Below are 13,171 nucleotides of genomic sequence, written 5' to 3' on the forward strand. Positions count from 1 at the left end.
TATTGATTAATTCAGTAATATTCTTTGTTCATTGAGTATTTACTGAGCACTTACTGGGAAGACTGTGGTAGGCAGTGAGATAGATTAGTAACTATTAGAAACAAAATTGAAGTCTTCAATTTATTTTCCATGGTGCCTTTTCACAATATTTTATTAAAGATGTTTTAGAATGTAGAAAAAATTACAACCAAGGCTCATTTGCCCTCCACCTTGAAAAAAATGTGTTACCATTATTCCATAGTTGATTTATATTTCACATATACATACACATATACACCAATATCTGAATCACTTTGAAAGTAGCTTATTGACAGCCTGACTATTCAGTTTTTTTTCAGTGTGCATCACCTAAAAGTTCAACAACATGCAGATGCCAAAATTATAGCAATAATTCCATATTTTCTAATATCAAATCTATACTCAAATTTTCTCTGATGTCCTCAAAATACTTTCTCTAGATTGCATTTTTAAGAATGAGGATCGGAATTGCTAAAAACTCAGAAACCTGGGTGTAGAGAAAACATACTTCAACATGATAAAGGCCATATATGACAAGATATTGTGTTTGCTATTTTCAAAATCAATAGAAAAAGTATTATACTCTATATATCTGAAAACTATCTTGTAGAAGTTTCACTACTTGTTTATTCTCTCAACTTGCCAAAATGTCTTTTCCATCTTTTCAAATTGTTCTATGAATTTTTTTTTCTTCATGATGGAAAGTCATTCATCAGGGGATTAATCCTTTCTCATATGATAGGAGAGCTAGTAAAAAAATGGTCAAACTGTCATAAACAGCTATGACCTTGAATAAAGTGCAAATGGGGCCCTGTTTTCAGACTTTGAACATCTAATGGGGGAGGACAATGATTCCTGAGAGAAGAACACTTATTAGGTAAGTCCCAATATTGCCACAGTCCTTGACCTGGGGATAATTACCCAAGCACATTGGAAATTATGAAATATTAAGTCAATAATAATAACAATACAATATATCAAAATTATAGTATGCAACTAAAGCAGAGTTCAAAGGAAATGTTTTACTTCAAACAATGATTATATAAAAAATGAATAAAGGTATAAGATCAATGACCTAAGTTCCTACCTATAGAAGCTAGAAAGAGATATGAAAAATGAACCCAAAATAAATACAAAAAATTAAATGACCCAATGCAATCTACAAATTCAATGCAACCTCTGTTGAAATACTAATGGTGTATTTCACAGAACTGGAATAAACAATTCTAAAGTTTGCATGGAACTAATAAAGATCTGAAATAGCCAAAGCAATCTTGAGAAAGAAGAGCAAAGCTGGAAGTATCAAGCTCCCTGATTTCAAAATATACTTTAAAGTTATAGTAATCAAAACAGTATGGTAGGGGAACATAATCAGATACATGTATCAATGGAACAGCATAGGGTCCAGAAATAAACTCATGCTTATATGGCCAATTAATTTTCAAAAAAAGAAGCAAGAGTATACAATGTGGAAAAGAGTCTCTTCAACAAATCGTGCTGGAAAAATTAGCCAACTGCATGCAAAAGAATGAAGCTGGACCACTTTGTTGTACCATATACAAAAATTGAATAAAAATGCATTAAAGACTTAAATGTAATACCAGACACCATTAAGTTGCTAGCAGGAAACATAGGCAGTAAAACCCTGGATACTGATCTGAGCAATATATTTTGGATCTGTCTCCTCAAGCGAAGGCAATAAGAACAAAAATGAACAAATGGGACTTTATCAAAACAAAAAGGTTTTGCACAGTGTGAAGGAAACTATGGACAAAACAAAAGGCAATGTATTTAACAAGAGAAGATATTTGCAAATGATATAACCAAAAAGGTGTTAATATCTAAGATATATAAAGAATTCACACAGGGGAGGCGGGGCAAGACGGCGGAGGACCAGGGTCCCCAGGTCACCTGTCTCCACTAACTCACCTAGATAACTTTCAAATCATCCTGAAAACTTACGAATTCGGTCTGAGATTTAAAGAGAACAGCTGGAATGCTACAGTGAGAAGAGCCTGCACTTCTATCAAGATAGGAAGTTGGAAAAAAAATTAAAAAATAAAAAGCATCCAAGGGGGAGGGGCCCCGCGAGCAGCCGGGGTAAGGCCGGGGCGAGTGTCCCCAGGACAGGAGAGCCCCGGCCGGAGAAGCAGGAGCTGCACCAACCTTCTCGGGTGGAAAGGGGCCCGCAGGGAGTTGGAGCAGGACCCAGGAGGGCGGGGATGCCCTCGGGCTCCCTGGGACACTAACAGACACCTGCGCCCTGGGGAGAGCTCGCCACACCCCTCGGCGGACTTCCCTAAAGGGCTGGAGTGCGCCCGGCGGAGCTGAGCAGCTCCGAGGGGCTCAGGCAGAGGCTCCTGGGGAGGGGGCTGCACGGCCCAGGAGCCCAGGGTGCCGGGGACACAGCCCAAGATCCGACGGTCCCGCCGGAACAGGCAGAGGCCAGGAGGACACAGGACAGCGAGGACGCTCCTGCTGCCGGGCGGCCCCGAGCTGTGCAGGTCAGCACCCACGCCCTGGGAGCACCCAGGCCCCTGCAGACTGGGAGCTGTGGTAGTTACTGCGGGAGCTGACTCCAGGGCTGGAGAGCTGGCCACCGCCACTGTTGTTATCCTCTTGGTGTCACCTTGTGCCTGGGACTGAGCAGGGGCCTCACAGGATAAACAGCTCCCACTGAGCTGTGGACCTGGCAGGGAGCTAGGCAGCTCCCCCAGGTGCACACACCTGAGAATCACACCCTCCCGCCAGAAGACCAGCTAGAAGGACAGGGGAAAAACAAGTTATTCACAAAGCAGCGCTAGAAAGTTCCAGCGGAAGTCCAGGGATTTACAGTATATAGAATCAGAGGACACTCCCCCTTGGTTTTTGTTTTCTGTTTGTCCCCCCCCCCCCCCCTTTTTTTCCTTTTTTTTTTTTCTATGTTTTTCTCCTTTTTTCCAGTACAACTTGTTTTTGGCCACTCTGCACTGAGCAAAATGACTAGAAGGAAAAACTCACCTAAAAAGAAATAATCAGAAACAGTCCTCTCTCCCACAGAGTTACAGAATTTGGATTATAATTCAGTGTCAGAAAGCCAATTCAGAAGCACAATTATAAAGCTACTAGTGGCTCTAGAAAAAAGAATAAAGGATTCAAGAGACTTCATGACTGCAGAATTTAGATCTAATCAGGCCAAAATTAAAAATCAATTAAATGAGATGCAATGCAACCTGGAGGTCCTGACGACGAGGGTTAATGATGTAGAAGAATGAGTGAGTGACATAGAGGACAAGTTGATGGCAAGGAAGGAAACTGAGGAAAAAAGAGAAAAACAATTAAAAGATCATGAGGATAGTTAAGGGAAATAAATGACAACCTCAGAAGGAAAAATCTAGGTTTAATTGGGGTTCCAGAAGGTGCTGAAAGGGACAGAGGTCGAGAAAGTGTATTTGAACAAATCATAACTGAGAACTTCCCTAACTTGGGAAGGGAAACAGGCATTCAGATCTAGGAGATAGAGAAATCCCCCCATAAAATCAATAAAAACCGCTCAACACCTCAACATTTAATAGTGAAACTTGCAAATTCCAAAGATAAAGAGAAGATCCTTAAAGCAGCAAGAGACAAGAAATCCCTAACTTTTATGGGGAGAAGCATTAGAATAACAGCAGACCCCTCCACAGAGACCTGGCAGGCCAGAAAGGGCTGGCAGGATATATTCAGGGTCCTAAATAAGAAGAACATGCAGCCAAGAATACTCTATCCAGCAAGGCTCTCATTCAGAATAGAAGGAGAGATAAAGAGCTTCCAAGAAAGGCAGGAACTGAAAGAATATGGGACCACCAAACCAGCTTTCCAAGAAATATTAAGGGGGACACTGTAAAAGAAAGAGGAAGTACAAGGAAACAATCCACAAAAATAGGGACTGAATAGACTTGAATATAGCACTTTCTACAATTGACAGATCTTCTAAGCACAACATCTCCAAAGAAATGAGAGCTTTAAATGATACCCAGGACCAGATGGATTTCACAGATACTTACAGAACTTTGCATCCAAACTCAAATGAATACACATTCTTCTCAAGTGCACATGGAACTTTCTCCAGAATACACCACATGGGTCACAAATCAGGCCTCAACCAATACCAAAAGATTAGGATGGTGCTCTGCATATTTTCAGACCATAAAGCTTTGAAGCTAGAACTAAACAACAAGAAGAAGTTTAGAAGGAATCCAAACACATGGAGGTTAAAGATCATCCTGCTAAAAGATGAGTCAACCAGGAAAATTGAGAAGAATTTAAAAGATTCATGGAAACTAATGAGAATGAAGATACAACTGTTCAAGATCTTTGGGATGTGACAAAAGCAGTTCTGAGGGGGAAATACATCGCAAAACAAACATCCCTCAAAAAATTGGAAAAAACTCAAATGCACAAGCTAACTTTGCACTTAAAGGAACTGGAGAAAGAACAGCAAATAAAACCTACACCCAGCAGAAGAAGAGAGTTAATAAATATTCGAGCAGAACTCAATGAAATGAAATAGAGACCAGAAGAACTGTAGAACAGATCAACAAAACCAGGAGTTGGTTCTTTGAAAGAATTAATAAGATAGATAAACCATTAGCCAGCCTTATTAAAAACAAAAGAGAAAAGATTCTACTTAATAAAATCACGAATGAAAAAGGAGAGAGACACAACCAATAACAAGGAAATACAAACGATTTTAAAAACACATTATGAGCAGCTACACGCCAATACATTAGGCAATCTAGAAGAAATGGAGGCCTTTCTGGAAAACCACAAACTACCAAAACTGGAACAGGAAGAAATAGAAAACCTGAACAGGCCAATAACCAGGGAGGAAATTGAAGCAGTCATCAAAAACCTCCCAAGACACAAAAGTCCAGGGCCAGATGGCTTCCCAGGGGACTTCTATCAAACATTTAAAGAAGAAACCATACCTATTCTACTAAAACTGTTCCAAAAGATATAAAGAGATGGAATACTTCCAAACTCATTCTATGAGGCCAGCATCACCTTAATTCCAAAACCAGACAAAGACCCCACCAAAAAGGAGAATTATAGACCAATATCCCTGATGAACACAGATGCAAAAATTCTCAGCAAAATACTAGCCAATAGAATCCAACCGTACGCTAAGAAGATTATTCACCATGACCAAGTGGGATTTATCCCCAGATGCAAGGCTGGTTCAACACTCATAAAGCAATCAACGTGATAGATCATATCAACAAGAGAAAAAACAATAACCATATGATCCTCTCAATAGAGGCAGAGAAAGCATTTGACAAAATACAGCATCCATTCCTGATCAAAACTCTTCAGAGTGTAGGGATACAAGGAACATTCTTCAGCATTTTAAAAGCCATCCTGAAAAGCCCACAGCAAATATCATTCTCAATGGGGAAACACTGGGAGCCTTTCCCCTAAGATCAGGAACACGGCAGGGATGTCCACTCTCACCACTGCTTTCCAACATAGTACTAGAAGTCCTCGCCTCAGCAATCAGACAACTAAAAGAAATAAAAGGCATTCAAATTGGCAAAGAACAAGTCAAACTCTCCCTTTTTGCAGATGACATGATACTGTACATAGAGAACCCAAAAGACTCCACCCCAAGATTGCTAGAACTCATACAGCAATTCGTCAGTGTGGCAGATAGAAAATCAATGCCCAGAAGTCAGTGGCATTTCTCTACACTAACAATGAGACTGCAGAAAGAGAAATTAAGGAGTCAATCCCATTTACAATTGTACCCAAAAGCATAAGATACCTAGGACTAAACCTAACCAAAGAGGTAAAGGATCTATACCCTAAAAACTACAGAACACTTGTGAAAGGAATGGAGGAAGAGAGAAAGAGATGGAAAAATATTCCATGCTCATGGATTGGAAGAATTAATATTGTGAAAATGTCAATGCTACCCAGGGCAATTTACACATTTAATGCAACCCCTATCAAAATACCCACCATTTGCTTCAATGTTGATGGAACTGGAGGGTATTATGCTGAGTGAATAACTCAATAGGAGAAGGACAAACATTATATGGTATCAGTCCTTTGGGGAATATAAAAAGTAGTGAAAGAGAATAAAGGAAAAAGGAGAGAATATGAGTGGGAAATATCAGTGAGGGTGATGGAACATAAGAGACTCCTAAATCTGGGAAACGAACAAGGAATAGTGGAAAGGGAAGTTGGCCGCGGGTTGGGGTGACTGGGTGATGAGCACTGAGGGCGGCACTTGGCAGGATGAGCACTGGGTGTTACACATGTTGCCAAATCGAACTCCAATAAAAAAATAAAAATAAAATAAAAATAAAATGTGATTAGGGATCTAATTCACTCATTCAACTATCTCGGCATGTATCTATCTATCTATATCTAACACAGTGTCTGATTATTAGAATTTTATCAAATGCACACTAAATGGTCTATAATAATTTTCATACGTTTTGTGATGTTTAACACAATACCTATCATGTTCTGTGATTCCTAACACAACACACTTGGAATCAATGGGTATTTGAGTAAATAACAGTATGGAAAGGAATACAAGGGTTAAAGTTGGGTTATAATGTCAACAATTGTGGATGCTAAAATACTAGAGAAAGGGCTTGTAATGTGATTAAGTGCCTACTACACGCTACAAGTATGTAAATTCACTCACAGAATCACAGGGACTGCTAGACCAGTGAAGTCTCCTGTGTGCGAGGGTAGATGTCAAGGGTGGGTAAGGGCTTGTCTGAAAGGAGAATAGTTTTCTTCTCTGCAAGCAGGCTGGAGCCATGGATAAGAAAGGCGGAGGGTAGACCGAATGTGACCAACTTGTTCTCCAAGCGTTACCAATTTGGCATGTTTTCCCATCACCTCTTATGCAGAGTGAGAGATGGGTTGGAGACGGAGAGGTATTGAACTTTCTGCATAGGAAAATAGACGTTAGAAGCAGAGGAGAGACACTTTTCAGTCTATTGAATGAATATAGCGAGTAAACAAATGTCTTTTCATCAGATGTCTTCATAAGAGGAAGAATATATTAGGTATCCACAGAATTTCTCCATCATTTTTCCTCTCTGGAATGAACAGTGGCAACTAAAAATAGGAACAAACAAACAAACAAACAAACAAACAAACAGTAACAAAAGTTGCTATAGCAAATATCAGAAGGCGGGGAAAACAGTAAAACCAGGAGTCATGCTACAAATCTAATGGTGGATTTAATACCACTACCATTTTTTTTCTCTATCTCTATTGAATTATATTGATACACTGTGCTACATTAGTTGCAGGTGTGGTTTGACACACCTGGTGTGTTTGACACTTTGAAACCACACTTTGGTGGTTTGACAATTCTATACCTTGTTATGCTCACACAAGTGTGGCTACCATCTGCCACCATACAATGCCATTTTTTTTTTTTGAGAGAGAGAGAGAGATTGGGAGCAGGGTTGGGGGGAGATGAGAGGGACAGAGAAAGATAATCTTAAACAGGCTCCATGCTCAGTGCTGAGCCCAACTCAGGGCTCCATCCAACAACCCTGAGATTGTGACCTGAAGCAAAATCAAGAATCTGACACTTAACCGACTGAGCCACCCAGGGGCTGCCATGGAACACTAGTATAATATCTTTGACTATACTCTCTGTGCTGTACTTTTTAGCCTCATGACATTCATTCTGTGACTGGAAGCCTGTATCTCCCACTCCCCTTCATCCATTTACCCATCTCTCACTCTTTCCCCCTTTGACAATCATCAGTTTATTCTTTGTGTTAATTTATGGATCTAATTCTGCTTTTTGTTTCTTTGTTTTGTTTTTAATTTTTATATTATTTTTATTTTTTAATGTATTACTTATCTGAATAAGGGTTTTATTTGTTTTTTTAAAATATCCTTATTTATTTATTTATCACACACACACACACACACACACACACACACACACAAACACACAGAGGCAGAGACACAGGCAGAGGGAGAAACCCAATGTGGGACTCAATCTCAGACCCAGGGATCACATCCTGAGCCAAAGGCAGAGCTCAACTGCTGAGCTGAGTTGAGTTTTAGGTTTTAAAATTATTTTGAGAGATACCTATTTTTTTTTAATTTTTATTTATTTATGATAGTCACACACAGAGAGAGAGAGAGAGAGGCAGAGACACAGGCAGAGGGACAAGCAGGCTCCATGCACCGGGAGCCCGATGTGGGACTCGATCCCGGGTCTCCAGGATCGCGCCCTGGGCCAAAGGCAGGCGCCAAACTGCTGCGCCACCCAGGGATCCCCTATTTTGTTTTCATTGTGGCTGCACCAATTTACATTCCCATCAACAATGCACAAGGATTCCCTTTTCTCCACATGTTCACAAAATTCGTTATTTCTTATCTTTTTCATACTAGCCATTCTGACTGATAAGTGGTGATATCTCATTGTGGTTTTGATTTGCATTTCCTTGATAACTAGTGATGTTGAACATCTTCTTATGTGTCTGTTGACCCCCTGTATGACTTCTTTGGAGAAATGTCTATTTCTTACTGAGTCAAGTGAAAAGTTTATCAATTTTATGTTTTCAAAGAACTAGTTTCATTGATCTATTTTATTGATTTTTTTAGTCTCAAATCCATTTATTTTCTTTTTCTTTTTCTTTCATACAACTAATTTTGGGTTTTGTTTGTTCTTTTTCTAGTTCCATTTTGTGTAAAGTTCGATTGTTTGAAATTTTTCTTGTTCTTGGGATAGGCCTCTATTGCTATAAACTTCCCTCTTCGAACTGCCTTTGCTGCACCTCATGGATTTTGGTATGTTATATTTTCATTTTCACCTGTCTCAAAGCATTTTTTTAAATTTCTCCTTTGATTTCTTCACTGACACACTGTTTGTTGCATGTAATTTAATCTCACATATTATGATTTTTTTTCAGTTTTTGTGATTGATTTCCAGTTTCATACCATTATGTTCTGAAAATATATTTGATGTGATTTAAGTATTATTAAAATTTATTGAGACTTATTTTGTGGCCTAACATATAATCTATCCTGAGGAAAGTCCCATGGCTAAGAAGATTTTGTATTCTATTCCTTTGGGATAGAATGTTCTGTATATATCTATTAAGTCCATCTGATCTACTGTGTTATTTAAGCACTATGTTTTCTTATTGATCTTCTGTCTGGATGATCTATTCATTGATGTGAGATGAGTCTTGCTACCCTGCCATCTTGAACCACCCTCCCCAGTTATGTTTTGATCTTCAATATTCTTTTCATAAATATACGACACTATCAAGTCTCCCTCTTCTCTAAATCTCTGTTTTATGTGGAGGCAGATGTGCATATGCATAGGGAATACGTTTTGCACTAAGTTTCCTTGATAGTATTTTTTTACTTACAGCTCAATAACCTTATACTGCTCTATTTTATAGGAAGCAGAAAATTTTATGAGTTCAATTTAGTTTGTATTCCAAAGCGGTAACTGAAATCATGAATTTGCTCTATTTGCTTACAAATAAGCAATTTATGGCTTGAATGAACTCTTTTAGTGATTACAGTCTTCAGCAGGAAGACATGGTATTTAATATCTTAAAAAATAAACATACCCCTAGTAAATTAAGGGAACCATATGATGAATAACATGAAAATACTCATGTTGCAAAGGGACAAAATAAATGTGTTTTTACACCAGAATAATTTCTACACAAGAATGGACCAGTTGTGATATTATTACCAATGACAGTGTCCTTTCTTACCCAGGTAGCAACTTGAAATAATAGGTGCATGTCCTACCTAATTAATGGAAAGTCTAAAATATGTGATGACAGCACACGTAAACTGCTTTGAGCTGTCTGTGAAAAAAGCATTATTTAAATAGAACATCTCAATTTAATGTTCAAATAGAGAAAATTCTTCATTTGCTTTTTTGAACAGAGTAACCAATCCTGTTTTTGCTTTCTGTTAATTAAGAGATACATGATTTTGGTGAACCATAGAATAAAGTAATTTGCATCTTGTTGCAAGAGTTTAAAGAGAACCTTAAGTACTCCAACCTATCTATATTTTTTTAACTTTTTTGTCTAAGTGTAAATAAGTGACATTTAGCCTCTAAATATGAAGTTAAAATAATATCTCTTTAGGTAAAAAGGTCCTTCTCTGTTTATTTAAAATATATTAGTTATTTTCTACAATCTCAATGCAACTAAAAACTGCTATCTCTCTTAATATAAATTGTATAAAGTAGTTAAAATGCTTCAGAAGATAGCCTAAAATTTTTAGTAATTTAAATTGAGTCCAGGATTTTGAAAGCCTCTATATTACTTTTTTGTGAATTATCAGATAACTATAACAATTTTAAAAATTCTAAAATGGAATCTCCATTGATTGGATTATTTAAAATGAAATTTCTTAGACGACATTGTTATTGGCTAAATTAATTTCCGTGGAGATGCAGCCAATATATTGGCAATCATAAAAATTGTGTAATTTACATGTTTTTGAGTCATTACATGAGGCTATGTTATCAAATGTCTAAATAACTTAGTATATGGTAGGAATTTACAAATATGAATTAATTAATTTTCTCTTTTTTACCAGTCTGAGTGGTTTCAGTGTTTTAAATTAAATGTATCTAGAACTATAAAGATAACTCAGAAAGAGGTTGTTTTTTCCATGCTATGATTCTGAAGCATTGTTTTTTGAATACCCATAAAATTCAGATTATTTAATTGCAAGATAACACCACCTTCCTCATATGCCTGCACATCATTTATCTATCCACTCTATCAATATTTATGGTTCTTGGTAATAGAAATATTGTCACTATTTTGTCACTTTCTTTTTTAATTGTGATCATTTTAAATCTAAAAATATATTAGAATTAAACTCAACCTAGCAATTGTTAGTATAGATGGTTTTATTGTCCTTTTACAGCAATAGACCTTCAGAGATCATGAGCAATCTAAGGCCCTACACCTGTCTCAAATGTGTGTGAAGTTTGTTTTTGTTGTTTGTTTGTTTTTTTCCCCCAAAACTTAGCTCAGAAGACTTTCCTTCATAAAGAATGTTAAATAAGCTTCTCTCAAGCACCACCTCTTTCTGATTTAACATCCATTACATATATGTAGTGGCAGAGTGAGAGGAATATTATCAGGAGAGATTGGATAATGCCACTTTCCAGGTGTTTTTTGTTGGTTGATTGGTTGGTTGGGTTTTGTTTTTGTTTTTGTTTTTGTTTTATCCCAGGAGATATTCTCTCATTTTAATCTTTTCAACTTTGTTGGCAGTTTACAATCTTTAGCACTGACTCAAAAGCATTCAAGATTGTGATGCATGTGTTTCTCTTACTACTTCACAAGGGTATTAGAACAGAGGGAGGCAAAAGCAAGCAAACAAACAAACATAGGGAGGCAAGTAAAAAGATAAACAATATTCCAAATCAAGGTTAACATCATTTAGTATTGGAGACACGATGGTTCAAGGAAAATTAAGCTAGAAAACTTAAAGCACTCTGACTAGGACTAAAAATAGTGTCTTCCTCAACCACAATTGCTTATGTGAGGATTTCAGAATATTACTCTGATTTTTTAACCACCCTGTCATTCATAATTTATTATCAAAAAGAAAAAAGCTGATTGACCACTCTTTTACAGGTATTGTATTAATAATTGGAAATTTATAAGACTAAGACTTGGTACACGCCCTCTAGGAACTACTGATTATAATATGTAAAGGAGATTCAGAATACATGAAGAGAAATGTAGTATTAAGACATATTTATGAAGTTCAAGAAGAGCAATACAACAATACTTCATGTCTATTTTAGGTTTCTAGCATTACTTGTGCTTGATCTTACTAACCCTTACTAAAATTAATATTTGAAGTGGAATATTGAACTGAAATATTGTAAAATAATTTCTACCTACTACAATCATTTTGAGTAGCTGAGAAAATATATACAATCAGTGAAAGAGTCCTATTTTATCTAATGTTAAAATAGATGCATAATTTAATTAGCTTTGGAGAGCCTATTGATATGATCTAGCAAATTTTGTGGATTAGAAAGATATGAAATTATGATATAAGGAATGAAGGAGTAGTCACATTTGCCAATAATTCAGAAAAATCACTGAACTAGTGATGTAGATGTAGAACTCAAGGAAAGGTATCCGATACACTTTGTTCTCCTTGCATTGGTATATGTGGCACTATAAAGCCAACTGATTTGTATGACTTGATATCTTACCTCTTTGGAGATAACTTAATGTCATTCACCAACTTTATATTTTACCTGAGTGCCTTAGGATCACCTCAATTTGTCATCTTCCACAATCCAGATTCTATGTTGACATACCCATTACTAGTTACCCAGCCTCAAAAGGATAGATTATTTTTATTTCACTCACCCTAATATAGAATAAGGCATTGTCTCTTATTCAGTATATCTACGGATTATTTTCTCATCCTTATTGCATAGACTTCTGTCATTATCTATAAGCCTATTTTAATGACTTAGTCCTGACTCCAACTTTTCCCATCCAGTTCAGCTAGCATCCTTTCCTTATACACTTTTTAAAACTTTCAGAATAATTTTAGCATCTAACACACTTTTTAAAAAAAGGATTTATTTATTTGTTTGTTTGTTTATTTAATGGAGAAAGAGAGAGGGAAAGAGAGCACACAAGAGGGGCAGGGACATAGGAAGAGAATCTTCAAGTAGATTCCCCACAGAGCTAGAGCCTGGTCTTGATCCAATGACAATGAGCCCAAGTTAAGAGTCTGATGCTAAACCAACTGAGCCATTCAGGCATGTCAAGCATCTAACACACTTTTTACTGGTGTTTTCTCTAAAACATTGCTTGGCTCATGTCAATCTTTGACTTTTTCAGTACATTGCTAAAGTATTTTTTCTAACAATTTTTGAGGTTTTTAAATATGTGTTTCTTGTTTACCCTGCCAATCTTATCTCCCTCTATACTACTCCAAATTTTATTACATCAAAATTAATATTCATACTCTTTTCAGCACAGACTAGGGACAGTGCAAACTTGTCTTTGTGGCTTTTATCATATCATTTTTCTAGACTAAAATAAAATCTTTTCTTTTTTTTCTCTTAACACTTCCTTTTCCAGGAGTGCAGAAAAAACTCATTAGTTATATCATCTAG

This window comes from Vulpes vulpes, chromosome 2, assembly GCF_048418805.1.
Source record: "Vulpes vulpes isolate BD-2025 chromosome 2, VulVul3, whole genome shotgun sequence".
Taxonomy (NCBI): Eukaryota; Metazoa; Chordata; class Mammalia; order Carnivora; family Canidae; genus Vulpes; species Vulpes vulpes.